This window comes from Copadichromis virginalis, linkage group LG20, assembly GCF_057382275.1.
Source record: "Copadichromis virginalis isolate Kocher_CV1m ecotype Utaka linkage group LG20, C_Virginalis_male_GT1.1, whole genome shotgun sequence".
Lineage (NCBI taxonomy): Eukaryota > Metazoa > Chordata > Actinopteri > Cichliformes > Cichlidae > Copadichromis > Copadichromis virginalis.
Genome location: NC_140637.1, coordinates 23,673,125 through 23,700,018, shown reverse-complemented (window position 1 = coordinate 23,700,018; position 26,894 = coordinate 23,673,125). Strand labels below are relative to the sequence as shown.

The 26,894-nt window shown below is 42.8% G+C and overlaps 1 protein-coding gene across 1 annotated transcript in view; it reads right to left on the bottom strand.

Annotated features, from left to right (window-relative positions):
• Positions 1-5,869: 5,869 nt before the first annotated feature.
• Positions 5,870-26,894, bottom strand: part of opn7b (opsin 7, group member b) — a 124,585-nt gene continuing 103,560 nt past the window's right edge. Inside the window, exon 7 of the transcript XR_014917111.1 lies at positions 5,870-6,485. The gene's annotated coding sequence lies outside the window, so the exon portion shown is untranslated. The remainder of the gene's footprint in view (positions 6,486-26,894) is intronic.

Here is a 26,894-nt window from a genome sequence, read left to right as displayed (position 1 = left end):
CCTGATGGATCTGAGCCTTTTTCCAGAGGGCAGGATGTTGAAGAGGTGGTGGTTAGGATGGAGGTGGTCCTTTATAATTGCCCTGGCTCTGGAGAGACATCTTGAGCTGGCAATTAAGTCCAGGGAGGGGAGTGGACAGCCGATCACCTTCTCTGCAGTTCTGATGACCCTCTGTAGTCTCTTCTTGTCAGCTGTTGTGCAACCAAGGATGGCGTGCACCAGCACACTCTCGATAGTGGCACGGTAGAAGGACACTAGGAGTTCAGTTTGCAGCCTGTTCTATCTCAGAACCCTCAAGAAATGGAGGCGCTGCTGGGCTTTCTTTACTAGGGCTGATGTGTTCATCAGCCCTAGTATCATTTGTGACATACAAATGATTTGTGCATTTGTATGTCACTTTACTCCTCAACCCCTTATTCCACATAATTACTGCTCTTCTACTTTGTGCTTGCACAGCTTTTATTTTAATATCTGTAACTTAGCTTTAGGAGTCAGTTTGATCTTTCAACACTTACCAAAGATGAAGGAAAAGAAGAGTTTTGTACTGCTCAGAACACTTTTGCATCATAGCTAAATGAGCACACATAGGATTAGCTTGCTCTTGCAAATTACCAGAGCAGTCAAAAAGTAGTTCTGAAGTCGAACTGTTAATGCTTTTTTATTTTTTTTTATTTCATGCTTCTGCACGAATGACAAGCTTCAGAGTCCAGTGTCTGATGTCTACACTAACACTTTTGCTGTCAGCATAACTTGTGATTTTGTTTTCATAAGCACTGACCTGCGATGATGTACAGCAGAGGTGGATTCAGATTTGACAGAAGGATTGTGATAAATGTTTTATTTACAAGGGCTAGATGTTGGCAATAGCTTTGCACTTTCTCATGCGCTGTATTTAAACTGCATGTTAAACTGCATCAATACTATCCCATAAGATTTAATAATAAAAACTATCTCTGAGATGTTTTTCTCTCACCACTTCAGTGAGCTGTTTCGACACACCCAGACAGTAAATCATGATAGACAACTGCTGCTTTGAAGTTCTAGGTCAGTATTTATCAAACTGATTTCAAGTTGACAGTGCAGTACATGGAGAAATGAAATGGGCAGTGCAACAAGTTAATACGTAAAATTTCAGAAGCAAACACAAACAAACAAAGACAGAGTTAGTGGCAGTTTGGGAGTAGCACTTTCTGTAATTATACATAAATTTAAAAAACAAGTAAATAAATAATAAAAAAAAATGTTATCCAGAACAAATCCAGTGTATTCATACATGTAGTTTCATAGTTTGAAGGGAAAACTGACAGATATGACAGATCCAATCTAAGCAATGTAAATCGTAAATGTGCTGTATTTATATAGCGCTTTACTAGTCCCTAAGGACCCCAAAGCGCTTTACACATCCAGTCATCCACCCATTCACACACTGGTGATGGCAGCTACATTGTAGCCACAGCCACCCTGGGGCGCACTGACAGAGGCGAGGCTGCCGGACACTGGCGCCACCAGGCCCTCTGACCACCACCAGTAGGCAACAGGTGAAGTGTCTTGCCCAAGGACACAACGACCGAGACTGTCCAAGCTGTGGCTCGAACCGGCAACCTTCCGATTACAAGGCGAACTCCCAACTCTTGAGCCACGTAATATCAGTGGTTTAAGACATCAGTATACATGTATTATGTGTATCATCATGCCTGAACATGTACCTACTGGCCAAGGGTTTAAGTAAAAAAACAAACAAGGAAAAACAGTCTTAGTGAAGAATCTCAGCGACTGTGAAAGTTGACAGGCCGAAAGAAAATCCATTTTTAAATCTTTGGATGCATTTCCAAGTATTACCTCTGCTTTGTGTAGGCTAAACTACAACGTGCTCTTTCGTGACCCTCGCAATTTTTTTTTTTTTATCAGACTTATTACTCCATAATCGTTTGGCTCCTGAGAAAGCATCGACAAGAATTGACATTTTCTTAAACATACTTTTGAAAAGTTGAACAAAGTTCTGAGTTCAACTTTTACATACAAAAGAATTAAAAGGCATTAAGTACGGATAAATCACACTGATATTTCTACTGTCTCTTTTTTGTCTCTTCATCTGTAACTTGAAATCAAACGTGGACTGTGTGTCAAATATGTGTTCTGGAATCAGAACATCATATTTTTGAAATCTTCACTTAATAGCATTTCACAGGTAATAAATGTAATCACTATTAAGCATGTTTTGTGTCAGAAACACAGTATATAAGTTCACTGATTGAGGTTCTAAACTACTGTTTCAGATATTATTACAGAATGTAATTAACGAGCATGGACACCTTGTGCTCACTGTTTTTAGATTTTCCCATGTGTACTATTTTCCTCTTTGTCCAGTGGACTTGCACCTTGATTTCAAATAGCAGAAAAGTTGGACTGGTTTTAAAAACTTTGCATTTCTCAATATGGTCCTGGTTCAACATACTCCCCCTTCTTTGCTTCTTCTATTGACTCTTACTGGGGATTTATGCCTCAGCAGGAAATCTACATCTATAAATATGTCATTATAACAAACCCCTTTCAAACCCTACAAAGTAGCTTATGGTGCAACATGACATGCATCTCCCTAGAAATGCATGTCAGGTTACACTACCCTTTGGGTCAATGCATTTGTGATTGACCTCTTCTTTGCATTTCCAGGTTTTCGCCGCAGTTTTATAATTAATCAGTGAGAGAATACCAGTCGCTAATAACAATCAATATAAGAGTCAATATAGGAGAAAAACAATAAATATAAGAAAAAAATAATAATAGCATAAAAGTCAGAAAACTCCTGGAGAGAAATGCTGAAACAATTTCTCAGAATAGAAATAAGAGAATGTACAAAAAGAAATGGAAAAATTTTTGAGACGAATTTGTTTACCCCTATGAAATATTTGTATGTATTAATAACATTGTGGTCCTGCCAAAGTGTTTTATATGCGGTGCATGCCTTTGTTGTGATCAATTCAAAAACTGCAGTGATGAATTAGATTAGGTTCATTTTTTAGCATAGCAGGAACTGACGATACTGAACAAAGTAGTTGTGGACAGTATCGACCCAACATGCAGTTACATTTCTGGAGAGGTGTATGGTTGGTTAGACTGGAAGTTACAGCATAGGGTATCAGATAGGTTTGTGGTTACAATTTCCCTCTGAAGTATAAATCCCCAGTAAGTGTCAAACTTGTCAGTCCCCATTTACAGATGCATGCACAGACCCAGAAAGCCAGTGTTAACAAAGAAAGGTGATAACCCCTGTTATGATACTCGATCTTGGATTGCTTATATGGGATTTTGTTGAGTAGACTAACATGAAGAAAGCTTTCCTAGATCCCTAAAGGTAAATCAAAACAGTCAGAGAAAAACAGACCATTTCTCACTAAAGGTGAGAAAAATATGGGAAAAGGAAGTCAAACAAACCGGCCCCCATGAGGGTCAAGATCTTTCTGTTAGCCAATCAGTGCTGAAGGGATTCAATACAGTGTCTGGCTGATTGCTGAATAATAAATCATGTTTTATAGTTAAACATATAGCTGCAAAGATGAAAATAAAAATAAATACAAGACAATATTTCAGCATTACATTTGTGTTCTTGGAATTTCCCCTCATTTTCCCTTAACTTTATTTGTTTAATTGTTAAAGAGGTTCTTTTTTTATGCAGCAGTGATTCACAGATCAGTATTAAGTGGATAAATAACCAAAAATAACCCATCCCTCTCAAAATAATCAGGTACAAGAATTGGATGAAAATGGGTGAAAAGCAGCCAGTTTCCCAAATGTCTAGGAGAAGTTGCTCAAGATGACCATAAAACTATTTCAAAATCTGGCTCCTTGGAACCAATATTAAAAAACAAGGGGTGCATTAAGACTTTTGCACAATGCTGTATGTAAAAATGTGCAATTTGTTATGTAATGTGCATTATATAAGCAGCAAAGGAGCATTATGTATGTTGGATACAACAGAGTGAAAGTTCAACGTGAAGTATGTGTGTGTGTGTGTGTGTGTGTGTGTGTGTGTGCACGCGACAGTGGCTTTACATCTGTTGTTGAGTATAAGTTTAGGCCGTATAAGAGAGAACAAGAGAGACGGCTTGATTTTGCATTTCTTGATGCGTAAGAAACCCCTGACACGTTCTGAAAAAAATGAAGAGATGAGACATAATAAGATGGCTATAACAACCCAACAGAGAGCAAATAGAATTTGAAGAATTTGCTGGAGAGTGAGAGAACTGAGAGGCAGGGAACAAGAAGGAGATGCAGATCAATAGAAGCAGTCAGAAAAAGAGCTAAAATGCCTGAGTGATGTGTGGAAATGGAGTCAATGAAGGACAGATGTGCTGACAGAGAGTGAGACGAGGAGTGACAGCGGAAGAAGCCAAGACGGGGAGAGGGAGAGTGAGTGAGAGATTGAGGCTAGGCAGGAATAAAACGGTTGGATGAGAAGAAGGGTGGAAGAGGGACAGACCTGATGGCTACAAGTCAGACTTTCACCGAACATGAAAACAGAAAAACTATTTCCTAGATTCCTCCAAATCATCATCAGACCCATTCTGCTGTTGTACCACATACAATAATACTGTGAGACATCTAACACTTCATAAAAGTAAGAACAGTAACATAGAAATACAGATAAAATATGAGGAACAAAAAGGAAAGCTGAGAACTTAAACCTCAATAAACCTCAATAATCTTTTATGTTTCTTTGGCAAATGTTGATGCTTGCAAATCTGAAGTATATAAATATTGCAAATATTATACTGTGGCTTTTACAATCACCAGACAGAAAACATTTAATAGACTTTCTTAGACAGTAGCCTTCACACTTTCCATGTTTTCTTACTAGATAAGTAACCTTGTAAACCTAGATACACCTAGATACCTTGATAGAATTCATCCCTCGGCTACAGTTTACCATTGGTGCTTTTAATATTGGTAAGTGCTTCTTTTATTACAGAAAAAAAAGTAAATTTCCTTATTAAACACCCTTTGGTAGAAAACACCTTCAGCCTTGTTCTGCATTTTACAAGCTGTTTTATGTATGAATTTTTAAAGCAGACTACTTTAAACACACACATGGGGGGAGCAACAGCTGCAATAAAAGCAAACCTGGCTGCAAGGACACAGTGAAATGTATGTCCTGATCAATAAATATTCCATCATTATTACTATACTATTGATTATACTGTTATTGCTCTATAGGTGGCCCAAATAAAGTATGGCATTTATCTAGAAAAAAACTATTTCAGCTTACCAAGCAGCTGCATGATCAGCAACACAAGGAGGGGCCCATACAGTCTTATTTAACTCATATGGCAATGTTCTTCAGTAGTTTAATTTACTTTAGTGCCAGCTGTTCCTGTGTTGTTCTGGTCTTTGTAATATTGTGGAATAGAAATTGTGTGTGACTGAGTAAAACAGATTTCATTCATTACAGTTGCAGCTGATGCCTTGTGACTTCTAGTAGGTGGCACAGACCTAAAGTCCTTAGTGGAAACTTTAAGAGATTCAATTTAGTAACTACTATACTTCTCCTCCAGTACTGACGTACTTACGTTATTGTGCCCACGCAGTCAGAAATAGCATGAAAGGAGGAGCTATGGTGTAGAATGCATGCCGCCTAAAGCTTCTCATTTGTGTCTTCTAAGTGAGATTTATATTGGAGGATATCAGCTAAGCTATCACCTAATGATAGCTTAGCTGAAACCAGCTGACATGTTGGAGCTTGGCTTTGTTGTCTGCCTGAATGAACAACATGATGACCATGTGGAGTTGTCTGGTAAACAAATCAAAGTCAGGTTATACATAATTCGTGATACTGCAATTGTAGAGTAAAATAGAATAGAATAGAATAGCCCTTTATTGTCATTGTGCATGTACAAATTGTGAGCGCTCCACACCAACTGTGCCAGAATAAAATATAAATAGTAGACAGCAGGAATAAATAGCAAATGGGAGAAATATGTACAATCAAGAGGGATGTATACAAAAATAAGAGAAATGCACACACTGGAGAACAAAATAGTTGCAAAGTGCTCGGAGGAAGTGGAAAGAAAAGAATTGGTCTGAATTGGATTCATGTGTGAATGGCCAGAGTGATGAAGGTAACAGACCATGGCTCAGATTAGTGAGGTGGGTGGGCAGGGGTGAGGTGTCAGGGGATGGTGTTTGTTGACAGTCTGAATGGCCCTGGGGAAAAAGCTGTTTGTGAGTCTATTGGTGTGGGACCTGATTGACCTGAGGCAAGGATCAGAGGGCAGCAGGTTAAACAGGTGGTGGGTGGAGTACAGGGGGTCACCTGTGATGGCCCTGGTTTTCCAGACACAGGAGGATCTGGTGATGGTCTCCAGGGGTGGCAGAGGGCAGTGGATGATTTTTTTGGGCGGTGTCAATTTCCTTCTGCACAGCCTTCTCTACAGAAAGGTGTTTTCAACCACTGCTCCTGTGCAGTCCTGTCAAATCCCAACTGCATGTTGCTGGAATAGAGAAGAAATACCAAAGAAAAAATTCAGATAAAAATGCAGTGTGAAAGAAACAGACAGTGGCTTCAGTTCACACTTTTTTTTTTTTTTTTTTTTTTTTGGCCTGTCCCGTTTGGCTCTTTTGCCATCAGAATTGTTGTCTAAAGGCAAAGAAAGATGCCCAACGGATTTACTTTACCAAACTGACCATCCCAGCCTTGCCGTAATGGTCCATTTGATTCACCTTTTATTGTTTATTTTATTTTCACTTACTGAATACGGGACAGACTTGACTGGGGGAAAGAAGGGGAGAAAGAAAGAGGGAAAGAGAAACAGCTGAGAAGAGGGACGGGGGAGAAGGGCAAAAGACAAAAACCAACAGAACGGGCAGAGAAAAAAAAATGCATATATCAATCACCTGGATCACCTGCTGAGAGAGAAAAAAGAAAGCAAGCAGAAGAGAACAAGAGTAATAGAATAAACAACATCACATTGATATATTGGAATATGACAGTAAATACTAAATGTTAAACATTATTGTGCAGCACATAAGATCAACAGAACACAGTGTGCTTTGAGGTAGGAGCCAAAAAGGGTGTAGTTTGTGGGTGTGATCACCCGTGCGTACACCTGTGAGCATGGACGCGCTTGTTTTTTGTTTTTTTAAAAGGTTCCTTCATGTAATAATCTGCTAGAGGGTGTGGGGGGGGCCACAGCCCCGTCCTCCAGGGCGTGAAGCAGGTGTGGAGGAGATCAAAACTCCAGACATCCAGAGGCCCCCAGAACACAAGAGACCAAGGAAGACCAACAGAGGGGCAGCTGCGCCACTGTCCCGGAAAGAGCTGAGGAGAGTCCCAGATGAGGGCTCACTCAGCAGCCGCGGAGCAGAAGCCAGGGGGAGTTGCAGTGACGCGCCCGTGAGCTCCGCCGGCAGCCAGCTGCGCCTGAGTGACCGAGCCCCAGGCCGAGAGGCCGGGGGCACCCCACCTCCGAAGTGGCCTGAGCGAGCCCCAGGCTCCAGGCCCCGATAAGCGGCCGCCAAGGAGTGAGCCGGTGTGTACCTGGACGCCCATCCCCGGACACAAAGAACCACCAACGCACCGATGTCTGAGGGGGTCCGCCACTGGCAGGGGAAGTGGTGGTAGGGGGAGATAGGCCTCCAAACCTTGGAGGGCCTGAGATGTCCCCAGAGAGGTGGCGCCTGACACCCAACCTGACATATAGACACAGAAATACAGGCACACACAGATACAAACATCCATTCCCACCCTCATGCTCTCATATGCACTTACTCCACACTCAACCAACGTGGAGACAGACATAAAGAGACGTTGTACACACGATCACACTCCCCAAGCGTACTCTACAAACCGGGTCTAGGTGCCCCCGCCCCTGGAGGGGGGAACTGCACCCAGACCCAGGTGGTGTTTCCCTTTTCCCTGCGGTGGGGGGAGGCAGACCGCCCCGACTCCGCAGCAGCAGGAAGGCTCCACACTCCAGACCGCAGTCGGACGGCCAACTCCTCCTCCTAGTCCTAGCCCCCCCCCGCTCCAGCAGGTCGCAGAGAACGGGGGTGAGAGAAGACTCCAAACCTCCCTCCACCCGTTCATTGTAATGTTGATGCATATGTGTTCTAAGGTGCAATTAAAACCCAGGAGGGCATGGAGCTACCTGCCAGAGAGCAGCAGGTAAGCGCATGGTCCCTCCTGCTAGCCCTCAATGTCTACGTGTATTTAAAATTGAGAGGTGGGCAACGATGCCAGGGGTGGGGTGTACACCCTGATGGTACTTTGGACTCCGTGTATCGTGCCCACCCCCAAGATCCTATATGTATGTGTAATGAGAGTGTGAGTAATGTGAATGTCTAAGTTGTGGGATAAAATTGAGGCAGAGGCAGCCAGAAGGGGACAGAGGGGGGGGTAGCCTCCTCTGCACCCTGGTGACATACCCCTACTCCAAGGCCCTGCATGTGTGGGTGGTTGTGGTGGAGCGGGAAGAGGGAGGCAGCTGGAGATGGGGAGGGAAGGAAGGGAGGGGCAAGTGACCCCTCCCTGGGGCCAGCTCCCCCGCTGACCCCAGTAGGCACCCCCATACTCCGCGACCCGCCAGGGAAAGGGGGCCCAGGCCCATCCAGACCGGGCCCAGTGCAGCAGCGCCGCCCGGCCCCACAGAGCCCGGTACAGTCCACCCAACCCCACCACAGAGAAAACTGCACCCACCCCACCATCCACTCATCTTCCAGACTACATAAGACAATAAACACCCAGGCTGAGATCTTCCTCCACCTCTCCTGTATCTCCCCCTCCTGCAGAGGGAGCTCCTGAGGAGAGGAGAGCTCCTGCAAGATGTGACAATCTCCCCCACCAGTTGAAGAGCCCCCCAGGTGGCTCGACGCACCGGCGGCACCCTGCTCCAGGGCTGGGCCCCCATGCACCCACCCGCCCACAACCCCGGCAACACACCAACCAGGACCCAAGCCCCCGAGGCCCGGTCCGGGTCCCAGCCCAGAGACGGAGCGCCCCCAGAACCTCACGCCCATCCCGGACCCACCCAGGGCCAGCCAGGCTACCAGGTCAGTAACCCACGTCCGTCAGCACAGACCCTCCCCTAGCCCCGCTGCACACAGCCGCGAGGAAACAGTCACTTGAGAGCCAACAGAGCCCCTAACCGGACATGACCGCTACCCCGGGTTGAGCCCCCCACTTTTCACTGTTTTAAACACTGTTCCACTCTTGACTTTACTCAGCACATACAAAAATGCTCTAAAACATGATTAAATTTGGCTGTTTTGACTGAATGCAGAGGTTTTTTTGGGTTAGCACTTTGGCCAAAAATATAAGATCCTAAGATCCTAATATGACAAAAACACACTGGATAGATTAATCAAATAAACCAAGAAAACAGGTGTTCTGTGTACTGTGTTAATGTTAGAATAATTAAGACATTAGCATGCAACCGCTGTAATGATGCATGAGATTATTTAATCATTTGCATTAAAATTCATAAAACTATCAACTGTGTCTGTTATCTCAGATAGTGATTCCAGTAAATTGCCTCCTGTGTGAGAAGTTTCTCTCATCCATGCCCTTTATTCTCCTTCACATTATTCATGTCTTCTGTTGGGGTCACGTTTGCCTGAGCAAACGTGAAAAAAGATATGTTCAGTAAAAAGCAAATCAAGATAAGCTGTAGCTTGATGAGTGAGTAGAGAGATTAGGACCACAACTGCTCCACTAAGAAGTTAATTGTATAGCAGCTTGTAGTGGAAAATAAATCCATATATGGGAGATAAGTTATATTCTGTCTGACAGCTGGAAGCCTTATCACTGCACTGTTGCATAATTAAGAGGGGATCATTTCTAAAGATCCCTATGAAGGCAGTCAGAAGGGACACAGTGTGTTATGGAAAAATCTTCACTCTATTTATATCATGAGCAACTCTGTCTTTGCATCAGGCCACTTTACCAAACTTGTATTTGAGAGAAGAGCTTGCACATCACCAGGTTACTGGACATACTGGACATTTTAAGCTCATAGATTTTAATTTTTTCCAAATGAAAAGCTGCACACAAGTCATAGTTAATGTCTTCATCAAAGCATTTTTTTGTATCTTTGATATTTTATCAGAAACCAGATATTTTCTAATGGGGCTCTTTATCTTCTGTGCAGATTCAAGCAGAATATATTTATGACGTTTTTATTTTTTTTCTGCAAGTGCAAGAAATTAGAAATAACTAAATACATAATCATGCTTTTGATTCTACAGGGTGGGCCATTTATATGGATACACCGTAATAAAATGTGAATGGTTGGTGATATTAAAGTCCTGTTTGTGGCACATTAGTATATGTGAGGGGGCAAACTCCTCAAGATGGGTGGTGACCATGGTGGCCATTTAGAAGTCGGCCATCTTGGATACAAGTTTTGTTTTTTCAATAGGAAGAGGGCCATGTGACACATCAAACTTATTGGTAATGTCACAAGAAAAACAATGGTGTGCTTGGTTTCAACGTAACTTTATTCTTTCATGAGTTATTTACAAGTTTCTCTTTCTTCACAGCCATTGACATGTCGAAGAGGTTAACACATGAGGAGCAGTTCAAAATTGTGTTGATATCTGGTGAACGCAGTAACCGGGTCATTGCAGCAGATTTCAATGCAAGACCCCCTACGAGACCACTCATCTCCCATGCTACAGTTAGCAAACTGCTTGATAAGTTTCGTGAAACTGGTTCAGTGTTGGATTTGCCAAAACGTGGATGTAAGAAAACTGTCACTAATGAAGAAACATCAGTGCCTGTCCTAGCTTCATTCAGCAAGAGCCCAGTGTTGGATTCAGTGAGGACCAACTCCTCTGACTAAAAACCTCAAGTGACATATAGTGTCAGATTTTACAAATACCAAAAGTTTGCACATTTTTTTCCTTGTCTTTTTGCACAGTCTGTACATTCCCTTCAGATTTGCAGTAGTAAATCTGAGAGGTTACTCTGGGATACCACATAAACTAGGGGCTGCAATCGCTGCACATTCTTCAGGGAGCTACTGCACACCAGCTTATGACCTGCAAACACTCAAATTATGCATGCACAACTAAGCTTGTTGAGAGTTTGTGTTAAGGTCTCGTTTTTGAAAAACACAGTGAAAATCAAAGTTCGACACCAGTAAAATTAGATGCCATTCTTGGTTTCAGTTTCTGGTGAAAATAGTCAGCACTGATACTGCTCTTTTATTCAGAACACTTTACAGTCACACCAAAACCACTCACAGCAAACAAGGGACTGTCATATTTATCAGAAGACTCTGGAGTTCTGCATTTCGTTCAGGGGCATTTTGACATGTGGACCGGAGGGGCTGCCCTCAGTTTTGGAAAAAGTGCTGCAATGCTCTGTCATCCAAAAACCAAACAGAATTATATTCAACTGTTCAAATAGAGCTCAGCAAGTACAGGTCTGAAACATGGATGTGCAGAAGGGCAGCATAAATAAATATTTTACTCTGTGTTCCATATGTTAAAAATGTGATTTCCTAAATATGATCAAAACAGGATGTGACTCATAACACGCGGGGTGAAAGTATGTCATTTAGAAATTCACTTGTAGTGTTATGAGTCATTACGGGGGTTGTGAATGCGGGGTGAAATTAAATGGGGAGCAAAAGAGAGGGACAGAAACAGAGACATATGGTGCTGTCACAGTAACAGACGGGGTGTAGACATGCGGTAAGTTGCGGATGTGAACAAAGATGCAGGGTCAGCAATGGTTTCATACACACATACACACATACAAAAACCACATCTCTTCATCTTGCAAAGCTTCTGTATTTAAAAAGCATAACAATGCTCCCACTGACTGACAATAAGAACTGCTAAAAAGATTATTCAGCTTACTTTTCATTATGCACATTTTCTAAAATACAAACAGAGTGAATTATTGGGGTTTGGTTCTCTAACTCAAATCAAATCAAATCAAATCACTTTTATTGTTACATCACATGTGCAGGTACATTGGTACAGCACATGTGAGTGAAATTCTTGTGTGCGAGCCCCACAAGCAACAGAGTTGTGCAAAATACAATAATGTAAACAAGCAAAATACAAGAATGGCTACATCTGAAACTAATAAATATATGTACAATATATAATAGTATATGCATTTCTGGATGTGTATACTAAATGTTTTTCTACGTGTGTGTGTGTGTGTACACATATTTTACAAATTAAATAGCGTAAACAATAAATAAAATATATAAAATATACAGAGTTGAGACATGTGCAAAACAGTGGCATTACTGTACAGTATGGAGTGCATAATGTTAAAGTTCCAGTAGTGGAGGTGAGGTGTCTATGACGTGTTCAGCAGTCTGATGGCCTGATGGAAGAAGCTGTCTCTCAGTCTGCTGGTACGGGACCGGATGCTGCAGAACCTCCTTCCTGATGGAAGTAGTCTGAACAGTTTATGGCTGGGGCGACTGGAGTCCTTGATGATCCTCCCCGCTTTCCTCAGGCAGTGCTTCCTGTAGATGTCTTGGAGGGAGGGAAGCTCACCTCCAATTATCCGTTCAGAGCACCGCACTACTCGCTGGAGAGCTTTGCAGTTGTAGGCGGTGCTGTTGCCATACCAGGTGGTGATGCATCCAGTGAGGATGCTCTCAATGGCACAGTGATAGAAGGTCCTGAGGATGCGGGGGCTCATGCCGAATCTTTTCAGTCTCCTGAGAAAGAAGAGGTGCTGCTGCGCCTTCTTCACTGTTTTGTTTGTGTGTACTGACCACGTAAGATCCTCAGCCAGATGTACTCCAAGGAACCGGAAGCTGCTCACTCTCTCCACAGCAGCGCTGACTCAATGGCATTATTAGCATTATTCTTCCTGTTTGCATTCCCAAAGCTTCCAAATTATGGAAATAGTAGTTCCAAAAATCGATTATCATAGAGATAATGGCTTATGTTTACAGAAACTGTTTTTCAGTGAAAAAAAGTGCATTTTTGTACCAGATATAAGAGGTACTTGGCTTCTGTGCCAAGTGCCTTTGATGGGCTTGAAATCATCACACTTCATCAGACATCAACCGGAGACCATTTAAAAAATTAAGGCCATGATCTTGGCCTTAATTTGTTCTGTCCTTAAGGACAGAACAAGCTTACAGTTTTAGTGACACGGAGTTTTATGTCAGGGGAATATAAATGTTGTTTATAGGAGGTGGCTTAGAAAGGCAGATGGGCTATATTTAAAATAGAAGCTATAACTCAAAAGAATCAAAGAAGCCATGATCAAGACAATCTTCTTGTCATATAATGCTGAATTGTACACTTAAGTCATGTGTGCAAATGCAAGCTAATTAGACTGGATGTTAGGTGAAACTGGAATGGCAGATCTGCTTTATGAAGCATGTCTGCCTACAGTGAGGACATTAAAACATTCAGTTTAAATCATAAAATGTTCTATAGTCTCCTCAAATAACACAGCTGACAAAGTATCTGTATTAAATCCTTTCTAGGCAAGTGGGACTTCAGCAGCTCATTATCTGAATCAAGCATCGTGGTGGCTCAGAGTGAAGCATTTCTGTGGGACTCTGCATGCAGGGCTGCACAAGAACTAGAGTTGGCCCCAGGGCATCTCCTAAGATCTCATAATGATGTAAACATTTCACACAAGTTGTAAGCATTTTTAAAAACAGGATTAATGCTATTCATCATGTTTTCTATCATGTCTAAGTAGTCAAAGAACAAAGGATTTTTAACAGTCCAGGGTGTAATTATTTTCTGAAGAGACAGCACTGTAAGCTGTGAATGTCCTCCACGTGACTGTGTGTGTTATCTCCAGGCACTTTTTCCTACAGTCCAAAGACATGTGGTTAGTCGGGTAAACTGGTGAGTCTAAACTGGCTGTAGGTGTGAATGTGAGCGTGAATGGTTGTCTGGCTCTCTGTGTTAGTACCGTGACAGACCAAGTGACCTGGGATATGCTCCAGCCCCACTATGAGCTGAAATTGGTTGAATGGATGTATGGAAGGTGTATCTGGTGTTGTTTGTCTCTTTAACCAAGAAAAAACCCATATAAACAATAACAATTTATAAATAATAAATAATAAAGCTAAAATAAATAATAATAATAATAATAATAATAATAATAATAATAATAATAATAATAAAAAGAAACAAACATGTTCTCTCACTGTGACTGTAGTGAATGTTGTTATTGTTTCTGCTGGTCTTTACTTCCTCCATTAACATGGTCTGACTTGTATCACCTGATTCATGTTAATGTACATGAACAGGGTTAACATTTGGAGGCTTGAGGCTAAAGACTTCAGAGTTTGATGTGTCATAAATTATTTTGTGAAATAACCATAGTCCCCACACGCAGCTGATTTACATTTCATTATCTGTGTTTAAGTTAAAATTCAGGGACTGACACTTTTTTCCCAAAGCTTTGGTTCTTGGTTGCCATGGTGATGAGTGCCCTGTGGAGAGTCTGAAGAAAAAGTACATGCTGCATGGATGAAACATACTTACTCTTGAAATACATTCATTGTTTGCTAACTGTATCCACCACATTGGTTTTTACACAGTCAAGATGTGATTGAAGTGCAGACTTTCAGCTCTATTTTAAGCAGTTTAACAAAAGTATTTTATAAACTTGACAGACATTATTGTCTTTGAAAACAGTCATTTTCAGAGGCTCAAAAGTAACAGGAAAATTGTATTGTATGAGTAGCAGAGTCCTTTTTATTCCACGACAAACTAGGCAGGCAAAAGATGTTGAGTTGAACTTTTTGTTAGCAGTTCACTGGAAGTCAATGATGCAGTTGATGCACATTAGGGAAACCATCATCATTAATCTGACAAAATGCAAAACAGAATAAACCTACTCAAGAACAATCAACAATCTGGTACATTCTCAAAAATGAATGAATGCACTGGCCATGATAACGGCCCAAAGCTTGGTGCAAAAGTGGCCCAAAAGTTTCTCAAGGCAAATAAATTAAATATCATTCAACGGCCAAGCATGCTTTTCAGATACTGAAGACAAAACTTAATGCAGAAAGACCCACAAACAAGGAGCAACTGGAAGTGGCTGCAATAAAGCAGAGCATCTCAAAGGAGGAAACACAGCATTTGGTTGTGCCCATCTGTTCTACGCCTCAGATGGTCACTGACTACAAAGGATTTGAATCTAAGTATGAAAAACAATCCTTATATTTAACATTATGTTTGTGTGCCCAATTAATTTTAAGTCTCTGAAGACAGTGGACTGAACTGGGTCCAGTTCCTCAAGAGTTAATGCAATATTTTGTTAAACCCTCTGCACGTCAATCACATCTAGATTGTCTTAGTTAAAATAAAAAAAATGTCCAAAAAGTTATGAACATAAAAGCTAAAACTCTTTATGGAATATTATGCAGAAACACAATATTCCTCAAAATGTCCCAAATTACTCCATATTTGCTACAGACTTTATGTGAGTATTCTGATCATGTGTGACTTTATAACTGACAGCAAAGAAGTAAAATGATGGTAATCCGTCAGACTGAGAGCTTAATTTACTGCTTGTTAGTAAACTGTTGTTGATTTGTGAATGAGTGGATAAAGGGATGATTTTGAACACAGTCCAGAGGCTTTATTAAATCAAGTAATCAGATTTTCACTAAATGCTATCATGAGAAAGTATAACGTGTTTGGCTGAAGACTGACAGAAGCTCTTATTCATCGTCAAATGAAATGTTTGAGAGATGAAACAGAGATATCAGCGGCGGAGAGAACATTTACTTTATCCCCCTAAACACTTACTTGCTTAGGTCCTGTTTTGATCCTGAAATGACATCCTGAAATGACCTGTATCCCCTCAAAAGGAGTCCTAGAAGTACACATACACACATCTGTTAGTGTTTAAGAGACTATTTTGAGATGCTCTCCAGGCTTAAATGTTTAATCCAGTTAAATTTGTACTTCTCAGATTGTTAAATCCATCATGTGGAATGTCAGCTGAGTGTACAAGGTCAGCAAAACGTTGAAAGTAATTATTCAGTGAAAGAGTAACACACTTTTTCTCCTGCTTCTGCCTCAGCCAGAACCAGTTAAATCTAGTTTCATTTACTGCCCCTACATGTTTTTCAGTAAAGTGAGCTTCTGCTACCTTTATAAATACCTTTATAAGCCTGTAATGATCAGAGCACCCAGAAAAAAAACAACACACCTACAGCAAAAGATGGATTACAAATTTAGACAACACTTTCAGACAAAAGAAACATTAAAACAAAAGCAGCCGTCACTTTCAGTTAATTAATAGTTAAATAAAATGAAATTTAATACAATATACTGTCGAGTGAGTTCATTTTTCTAGACATGTAGAAAGTTAAATCACCACCACATTTTAAACAGCTAACTAAAGGTCCGTGTGTTTTCCAGGTTCATAGAACAAATCTTGCAAAATGCCACCTGAAAGCAGTTGTGTGTTACATGAATGCATTGAACTGATAGATGTTTTTTTGCCTTTGTAAGTCTATGTTGAACCAACCCCTTTTTCTCGTACTACAGAAGTGACTTTCACTTTCCCACACTGTCAAGCTGATTGTGACATCATTGGTCTAATCCAATCATCTTTCTGCTGACCTTCTTCTGGCCAATCAGCCTTGACACTGCATAAATCTTACTTTGGATCTGTCATTCTCCCTTGCTGACGCATTTGTGCAACCCACCTCCTCCCCATCACCGCATCTCCATCATCACTCAGACTCCATTCAAGCCTCCATCTTCATCTCCAGCACCAACGTCATGACTCCAGGGAGTCCTGCACTAATTCCTATCACTGCTGGGATTCCATTCTGCTGTGAAGGTCCGTCGGAGTCTAACCACAAAATACTTCAAACTGAATTCTGTACATCAATAAATCATTTTCAGTTCCTTCTAATGGCCTCTACTTTTTGAAATACAAATACTAATAGTAAAAATGTTGTATTGTTTAAAAACTACACAAAAAACACTGAAAAGTAATAAATAAAGTGGAATCATTGTACAAAGAACAAAATGGAAACATTATTCATAGAACATTACTATTCATAGTATAGTATAAACAGTAAATTACTATCATATTCAAAGATAAACTGAATGTAAAGTGTAATGTGATTCAACAGTAAATTATGTCTACTGCAGTTACAGAAACTGTACTAGACGGTTGAAGGACTTTAGCAGGAAGTTAAGCTCCTCCTTGAATCGCTACCTTATCGTGGTGGAGGGGTTTGTGTGTCACAGGGATCCCAGGGGCTATGTTGTCTGGGGGCTTTTGCCCCCTGGTAGGGTCTCCCATGGCAAATTGGCCCTGGGTGAGGGACCAGACAAAGAGCGATTCATAAGACCCTTATGAAAAGGACACCGAGGGAACAGTTTACCCTGCCCGGGATAGGGTTACCGGGGCCTCGCCCTGGAGCCAGGCCCGGGGAGGGTGCCCGAGGGCGAGCGTCTGGTGGCCGGGCCTTAGTCCATGGGGCCCGGCCGGGCACAGCCCGAAGAGGAGACATGGGCCCATCCTCCCGCAGGCCCACCACCCGCAGGAGGCGCCATAGGGGTCGGGTGCATTGTGTGCCGGGTGGCGGCCAGGAGCGGAGGCCCTGGCAGACTGACCCCCGGCTGCCAAGACTGGCAATAGGGACATGGAATGTCACCTCTCTGGTGGGGAAGGAGCCTGAGTTAGTGCGTGAGGTTGAGAGGTACCGGCTAGATATAGTCGGGCTCACCTCTACACATGGCTTGGGCTCTGGAACCAGTCTCCTGGAGAGGGGCTGGACTCTGTCTCAGTCAGGAGTTGCCCTTGGTGAGAGGCGGCGGGCTGGGGTGGGTATCCTAATATCCCCTCGGCTTGCTGCCGGTACGTTGGGGGTACAAGAGGGTTTGTTCCCTGCGCCTTAGGGTCGGGGAACGGGTCCTGACTGTCATCTGCGCTTATGCGCCGAGTGGCAGTTCAGAGTACCCAGCCTTCTTAGAGTCCCTGGGGGGGGTGCTGGAGGGTGCTCCACCTGGAGACTCTGTTGTCCTGCTGGGAGACTTCAATGCTCACGTGGGTAACGACAGCGAGACCTGGAGGGGCATGATTGGGAGGAACGGCCTCCCTGATCTGAACCCGAGCGGTGCTCTGTTATTGGACTTCTGTGCTAATCACAGTTTGGCCATAACGAACACCCTGTTCGAACATAAGAGTGTCCATAAGTGCACGTGGCACCAGGACGCTCTAGGCCGTAGGTCGATGATCGATTTTGTAATCGTATCAGCAGACCTGCGACCATATGTTCTGGACACTCGGGTAAAGAGAGGGGCTGAGCTGTCAACTGATCACCACCTGGTGGTGAGTTGGATCAGGTGGCGGGGGAAGACGCTGGACAGACCTGGTGCACCTAAACGCGTAGTGAGGGTGTGCTGGGAACGTCTAGCAGAGGCCCCAGTCCGCGAGATCTTCAACGCACACCTCCGGCAGAGCTTCAACAGCATTCCGAGGGAGACTGGGGACATTGAGTCCGAATGGACCATGTTCAGCGTCTCCATTGCCGAAGCTGCTGCATTGAGCTGCGGCCGCAAGGTGGTGGGTGCCTGCCGTGGTGGTAATCCCTGAACCAAATGGTGGACACCAGAGGTGAAGGGAGCCACTAGGCTGAAGAAGGAGTCCTATCGGGCTTGGTTAGCCTGTGGGACTCCGGAGGCAACCGACAGGTATCGACAGGCCAAGTGGAATGCGGCTCGGGCAGTGGCTGAAGCAAAAACTCGGGTGTGGGAGGAGTTCGGAGAGGCCATGGAAAAAGACTTTCGGACTGCCTCGAAGAGATTCTGGCAAACCGTCAGACGTCTCAGGAGGGGAAAGCGGTGCTCTACCTGCACTGTGTATAGTGCTGGCGGAGCGCTGCTGACGTCGACTGAGAAAATTGTCAGGCGGTGGAAGTAATACTTCGAGGACCTCCTTAATCCCACTGACACGTCTTCCGAGGAGGAAGCAGAGTCTGGGGATGAGGGGAATGACCCGCCAATTTCCGGGGGCGAGGTCACTGAGGCAGTTAAACAACTCCTTGGTGGCAGAGCCCCTGGTGTTGATGAGGTCCGCCCCGAGTTCCTGAAGGCTCTGGACGTTGTAGGGCTGTCCTGGTTGACACGCCTCTGCAATGTTGCGTGGAGATCAGGGGCAGTACCTGTGGACTGGCAGACCGGGGTGGTGGTCCCCATCTTTAAGAAAGGGGACCAGAGGGTGTGTTTCAACTACAGGGGGATCACACTCCTCAGCCTCCCTGGGAAAGTCTATGCCAGGGTGCTGGAAAGGAGAGTTCGTCCGTTAGTCGAACCTCTGATACAGGAGGAACAATGCGGTTTCCGTCCTGGTCGCGGAACACTGGACCAGCTCTTTATCCTCTCCAGGATACTTGAGGGTGCATGGGAGTTTGCCCAACCAGTCTACATGTGTTTTGTGGACTTGGAGAAGGCATTCGACCGTGTCCCTCGGGGTGTCCTGTGGGAGGTGTTGCGGGAATATGGGATGTCTGGCCCATTGCTACGGACCATTCGATCCCTATACAACCGTTGCAAGAGCTTGGTTCGCATTGCCGGCAATAAGTCGGACTCGTTCCCGGTGGGTGATGGGCTCCGCCAGGGCTGCCCTTTGTCACCGGTTCTGTTCATAATTTTTATGGACAGGATTTCTAGGCGCAGCCAAGTGGCGGAGGGCTTTTGCTTTGGTGGCCTCAGAATCTCATCTCTGATTTTTGCAGATGATGTGGTTCTGTTGGCTTCATCAGGTGAGGGCCTCCAGCTCGCACTGGAACGGTTCGCAGCCGAGTGTGAAGCAGCGGGAATGAGGATCAGCACCTCCAAATCTGAGGCCATGGTTCTCAGCCGGAAAAGGGTGGAGTGCCCACTCCGGGTCGGGGATGAGTTCCTGCCCCAAGTGGAGGAGTTCAAGTATCTCGGGGTCTTGTTCACGAGTGATGGGAGAAGGGAGGCGGAGATCGACAGACGGATTGGGGCTGCAGCTGCAGTAATGCGGACGCTGCACCGGTCCGTCGTGGTGAAGAGGGAGCTGAGTGTAAAAGCGAAGCTCCCAATTTACCGGTCGGTCTACGTCCCTACCCTCACCTATGGCCACGAGCTGTGGGTAGTGACCGAAAGAACGAGATCGCGGATACAAGCGGCAGAAATGAGCTTTCTCCGAAGGGTGGCTGGCCTCTCCCTTAGAGATAGGGTGAGAAGTTCGGCCATCCGGGAGGGGCTCAGAGTAGAGCAGCTGCTGCTCCACATCGAAAGGAGCCAGCTGAGGTGGTTCGGGCATCTGACAAGGATGCCCCCTGGGCGCCTCCTGGGTGAGGTGTTCCAGGCATGTCCCACCGGGAGGAGGTCCCGGGGCAGACCCAGGACACGCTGGAGAGATTATATCTCTCGGCTGGCCTGGGAACGCCTTGGTATTCCCCCGGATAAGCTGGAGGAGGTGGCTGGGGAGAGGGAGGTCTGGGCCTCTTTGCTTAGGCTGCTGCCCCCACGACCCGGCCCCGGACAAAGCGGATGAGGATGGATGGTTAATGAACTGAGATCTCCAAATTTTGACAGCATCCACCTCTCTACATCTGTATGCAGAGGGTAGAACTCCACCCTCAGGACTAAGCTATTGCCCACCTTCACCAGACCACAGCATAGAAAACAGCATTCACCACCACAGTGTTAAAACTTTTCACAGCATCTACTAAAGACTCACTTACTTATATTGAAATTTTGAGGCATTGCCTGCATTGAAGTTAACATTACAGCTAATATTACAGTTTTTATATTTCTAATCACTATTGTCTGTGGCCTCATATTTATAATAAAAGTACTATAGATAGATAGATAGATAGATAGATAGATAGATAGATAGATAGATAGATAGATAGATAGATAGATAGATAGATAGATAGATAGATAGATAGATAGATAGATAGATAGATAGATAGATAGATAGATAGATAGACACTATCTCTACTTTCAAGATTAGGCTTAAAACTTTCCTTTTTGCTAAAGCATATAGTTAGGGCTGGACCAGGTGACCCTGAATCCTCCCTTAGTTATGCTGCAATAGACATAGGCTGCCGGGGGATTCCCATGATGCATTGAGTTTTTCCTTTCCAGTCACCTTTCTCGCTCACTATGTATTAACAGACCTCTCTGCATTGAATCATATCTGTTATTAACCTCTGTCTCTCTTCCACAGCATGTCTTTTATCCTGTCTTCCTTCTCTCACCCCAACCGGTCGCAGCAGATGGCCGCCCCTCCCTGAGCCTGGTTCTGCCGGAGGTTTCTTCCTGTTAAAAGGGAGTTTTTCCTTCCCACTGTTGCCAAAGTGCTTGCTCATAGGGGGTCATATGATTGTTGGGTTTTTGTCTGTATCTATGAAGCGCCTTGAGGCGATTTATGTTGTGATTTGGCGCTATATAAATAAAATTGAATTGAATTGAATAGATAGATAGATAGATAGATAGATAGATAGATAGATAGATAGATAGATAGATAGATAGATAGATAGATAGATAGATAGATAGATAGATAGATAGATAGATAGATAGATAGATAGATAGATAGGTGGTGGTGTGGTGGTTAACACTGTTACCTCACTCAGTACTGAGTTTGACTCTACCATCTCCACTACAATCCAGAGATGTGTAGTTAGTGGGGTCACATTAAATGGTGATTCTAAATTGCCCATAGGTGTGAATGAGAGTGGTAATGGTTGTCTGTCTTTCTGTGTAAGCCCTGCAATAGACTGGCGATCTCTGGCCTTATGACTGTTGGGATAGGCTCCACCCCTGAAAATGTTGAATTGGATAAAGGGAAGAGAATGGATGGATGGATGTACTCTAGATACTTACATTCTTGATCTCTCATATATAAAGGGCTAAACACAGGCTACGATTTAAGAGAAGGATTTAAAGATTAGAATGATGGAACAAGACAGATGGTCAACTATATAGCATTGCCTGTCCAGTCCTGATAATCACATCTGACACTGACATGCTATTATGAAATCATATCATCCCACTGCAAGAAAAATTCTGTTTCTGAACTGCATGAATACTGTTGATCGTTGCAAAATGATTCCTTATTCCACCTTACAGTGAAAAAACAACGACCAAAAAACATGCAAATATTGCAGATAATCATCAGGAGGATTTACACACATCAATAAGTAACTGCAGGCACTGACAATAGTCTGCCCAAAGAGATGAAAAATACCTGCTTCTGGTTTCCAAATCTTACCTTATTCTACCTGAACATGACAGCATTTTAATGACCAATCATTTTCCCCGATCAAAGACAAGTGTCTACAACACCTATATTATAGATGTATCATTAATATTAAAGACATACAGTAGATTAGAGGCATTGGCACTGTCACACATCATTTGTAAAATTAGTTTTGAATGTCTACATGAGGAAAATATGCCCTGTCATTCAGTAACTAGGGGGAAATTACATAATGTCCATGTGAATAACAATAGGGGCTTCTCCAAATGTGGACCTTAACATGAGTGTGTATTATTAAAAATAGATCAGAAATGGCCTCTTTAAAGCCTGATCCATAAAACAATTGCCGGAAAAACATGTTTATTGATCACTCTGACAAATTAAAAAAATCTGGGGAGGGGCATCACACTGGTGATGTATGTAGAAGTGTCAAAACTCACAAAAAATGCCGTATCAATATGTCACACATGGCATTGCAAGATTATACACCAGTATAAGCAGTATGGCAAACAGCAGTAATAGTATAAATAGATGTTTTTTCATTTGACAGCGGATTGCAAGTAGTTGTGGAGTGGTTGAGCAACATCCTAAACATCTGGTTACTGCTTTCAATCGATTTTAGATTTTTGTCTAATTCATAAACACAGACAGTGCAATCAGTCTGAGACGGTCTGCACCAATAAGTGCAGCTTGTCTGGGACATCTGCCTTTGCAGTGGGGGACTGGACTGAACAGGTTTCCAACAGGTTGGATTCTGATTATATTTCCATAAAAATGAAAGCTGCTGTGTGCCCACTATATGGTTTGGTTGCTACCAGCTGACCAACTTGCCAACCGGTCAGAGAGTAGACATGTTTCCTTGGTGATTGGAGGTTGCCAGGGGTTGCTGACTGGTCGCTTGGCTTATGTGACTAATTGCTTATTTAACTTCACTCAATCATGATTTATTGAAATTATTTAAAAAAGACCCTGTGGCTGCTTATTATATGGGAAATAATCACCAACCTTAAAACCAGAATATTTATTACAGTGTATTGTTTTTAATAGTCAGTGTTTTGGGCTCGAGTCTTAGAAAACCATTTAGCCTTTGGCACAGTTAATTATACAGTAACCTCAGTGGCTGTGTTGTTATTGCAGCTGCAGACTGGTTCACTCATGTGTTGCACTCACATTTAAAAAATTTCTGTTTGTGTTTCTGTATATTTTAGGGCGAGTTACTGCAAACTACAATTTACATACTACATGCTATTTTCTAAAGCACCCAAAATGTTTTGGGAGTGTATAAATTAAATCTCATACCAATTAATCTGTCAGAACAATAATTTGTAAGTCATGTACACATTATTTTCTTCTTTTATGCTCTTTGCTTAAGCACAGAAAGGTATGAGTTTTCTTCTGAAAGTCTGGTGGGAAAACATTAATGCTTAACACAAGCATGCTACAAAGTAGGCAGCATCTCACTCTGTCTGAGGCACAGGAAATATCCATAAAACCTCTCAGAGGTAGCAATTATCCAAACACACTGATGAGCTCAGAGCACTTTGAATATCACTTAATTTCTACACATATTCTCAAGATATTAACGTTTGTTGAAACATTCTGGGTAATTGGTTTTCAGGTGGGTTCTTCTTTGTTCACTACCGCTGGAAGGAAACAAAAATAGTGTTTCTATTACAGCTTTTTAATTAACTCTCTGTCCTGCGTTACTTTCTTCCTCTTACTTGATTTGTGGCAGCATGCCTTGCAGGTACAGGAGGGGAGGTGTTGGCAGATGATAACACCTCTAAAACTGACAACACCTGAGCACAGTGATCCATTTAAAACAGTTCTTGAAGCTCAGTTTCTGTCCTAGCTGACACTTTTTTTGCACCATACTGCATCATACTCAACATTCTATCCCACCCATCTTCTCACAGCTTGTCTTAAACAAATTGGCTTGTTCAGTGACTTCTGCAGTGACATACTTCTACTTTTACAAAGACAGCATACAGAAAGAGACCACCATTGTGTTCCTTTCTGAATTGGTTGGTTATTTCAGTTGTGTCTAACCTACTTTAATACTATTCCAGCCAGAAAATCTAATTAGACTAATATCCTGTGTTTGTGGATGACTTATTCATGTATGGGAGATTGGATGTTATTATTCATTGATGAAATTATTGTTACTGGCAGTGTAGTGTAGTTTGAGTCACTACAGCATGCAGACTGTGGAAGTGAAGACAAGGGTAGGGATTCTAAATGAATTTTAAGCAGGAAATGATGACTTGGCTTAGGTCTTAACGAGGACATTTTTCACATCATAAGATGTGGAACCAGGATCAAGAGAAGAAAGAATCCAACAAGTAAATAAAATGCAAGCATAAGTGTGAAAGCACAAAGGATTTGATCCCTGAAACTATTAAAAACACTGCAAGTACTGGCACTTGGAGAAGAAGTTTATGATTAAAAGCTGTCCCTGAAACTGAAGCCTTGTTAAGATTAATTGTACTTCATTACTTTGAAATAAAGAAGGAGGAAAATGTAATAAATTCACATTTTGCTGCTTTTTGCTGACAGTGTATACAAGGACCTTGGGATTCATTTACATATGCTCAGCCCTGTTTACACAGCTAGTTCACTCATTATTTGGCTCACTGAAGTAAATTTTCACATAAAGGGACAACAGTCAGGCACCCTTCCTGGTGCCTTGGGCAAGATTAGGATTTGATGTGCAGCGATTTAGGTAATTAAGTAATTTATTATTTATATTCTTCACAAAACAAACCAGATGATGTCTGTTAGTCTGGATTCTTATTGATCGACCAGCTGCAATTACCATCGTAACAAAGGCTGTGGGAAAGTTGCTAGATGATAGTGTTGTCAATGTGTCAGGACAAAAACGCGGAGGACAAGCTTGTTCCAGATGGAAAAAGTTTGCTTTATGTGTTTGAATGTGAAGTGAATGTGTGCCTATATAACCTGTATTTATTTATTTTTATTTTTAGTAAATCTAACCTCAAAGTTTCTGATAATGAAAACCTACAAAGTAGAAGGATGCATGAGATATAATCTTGTTCCTTCTAGCTGAAAATCCTAGTTTAAACCACCACCTCATGTGTCTCCAGTTGTAAACTTTGCTTAGTGTGTTTGTGCTTTCTCATTTGCATTTTGCTTTATTTCAAAGTACTACCCTGCGAGGGGAAAAACACTGCTAAAGGGGTACCCAGTTCATTGAAGTATAACCAAATGGGGTCAGAATGTGACGAGCCGACAGTGAGAATGTGTTGACTTAGCTTCTGCAGTCACTCCACGATCATACTTGCCTCCCCATCCTGCTACTGGCAGAGTGTAGCTATTTTGGCAGATGGCATTCAGCAGGGACATCTTGTTCAGGTGAGGTAGCCAGATCACGTCCATCTGTTTGCATGGAGTGCAACTGCTCTCAACTATATCTAAATCTGCAGGGTTAATGCAATAAGCCAGGTGTGCAAGGAAAAGAATGGGAAAAAAATGATGGGCAGAAACAACAGCAGCTGATAGTGTTTTCAATCTCCCATGAAATAAAATGGGGAAAAAATATTTGGCTTTTTAACGTTGTTTCAAGGTCAAAGATGTTGCTAAAACATAGATTTAAATATATGAGCTCAATTTTTCTTTTTCACGTTCATAATATATCCACGCACACAAGAAAGGAAGTTCATGTAAAAACCTCTCATTTTAGGTGAATAGCTGACAAATAATCACCACTGTCAGTCAGGATTCGTGTTTTGGAAGTGCACACCGCTGTTGTAAAAGTCAATTATGACTAAAAGTCCATGCCATCCTCTTAATGAAACCCCAATAAAACATGATGTACATGTTTGTGTGTGCACACAAGCAGGACATAATACAAGAAAATAGGGATAGACACAAGTTACAAGTTAGCAGAGACAGAGAGAGGCTGACCTTCACCTCAGGCAATGCTTTTCCTTAGAACATTTTTTTTCCTCAAACTGAAGGCTGATGCTCAAAAATACACGGATCAGTAAAGTAATCTAGTTGGCGGTCACTTGACAGGACCGTCTGAGATGTATGGCTACAAGCTGATATGACAAAAAGTCTATTATTGACCTTTGGCCTAGGGTACTGCAGTGACAAGTGCACTCATAAGCTACTTCATGCTTGAACATGATATTTGCGATAGCTTTTTAATGCTTAGTGCAGAACAATCAAAAGCTGCTATGTTTTAGGTCAGGGAAGCCAATCTTCCCATTACTAACCTCCATGTTTTTCTACTGAAGATGAATGAAATCCCCACATAAAGACAGATATATGGAACTACTACCATATTATGGTAAATGGCCTGTATTTGTATAGCGCTTTACTAGTCCCTAAGGACCCCAAAGCGCTTTACACATTCAGTCATCCACCCATTCACACACACATTGGTGATGGCAAGCTACATTGTTGCCACAGCTACACTGACAGAGGCGAGGCTGCTGGACACTGGCGCCACCGGGCCCTCTGACCACCACCAGTAGGCAACGGGTGAAGTGTCTTGCCCAAGGACACAACGACCGAGACTGTCCGAGCCGGGGATCGAACCGGCAACCTTCCGATTACAAGGCAAACTCGTGGTTGGTAAGATCCAGTAAGTTAAAGTGAGGTAAGGCTCTCCAGGAAAAACACCAGAAAAGCAGTAGTGATCAGCAGGGGCTTGTGGCTA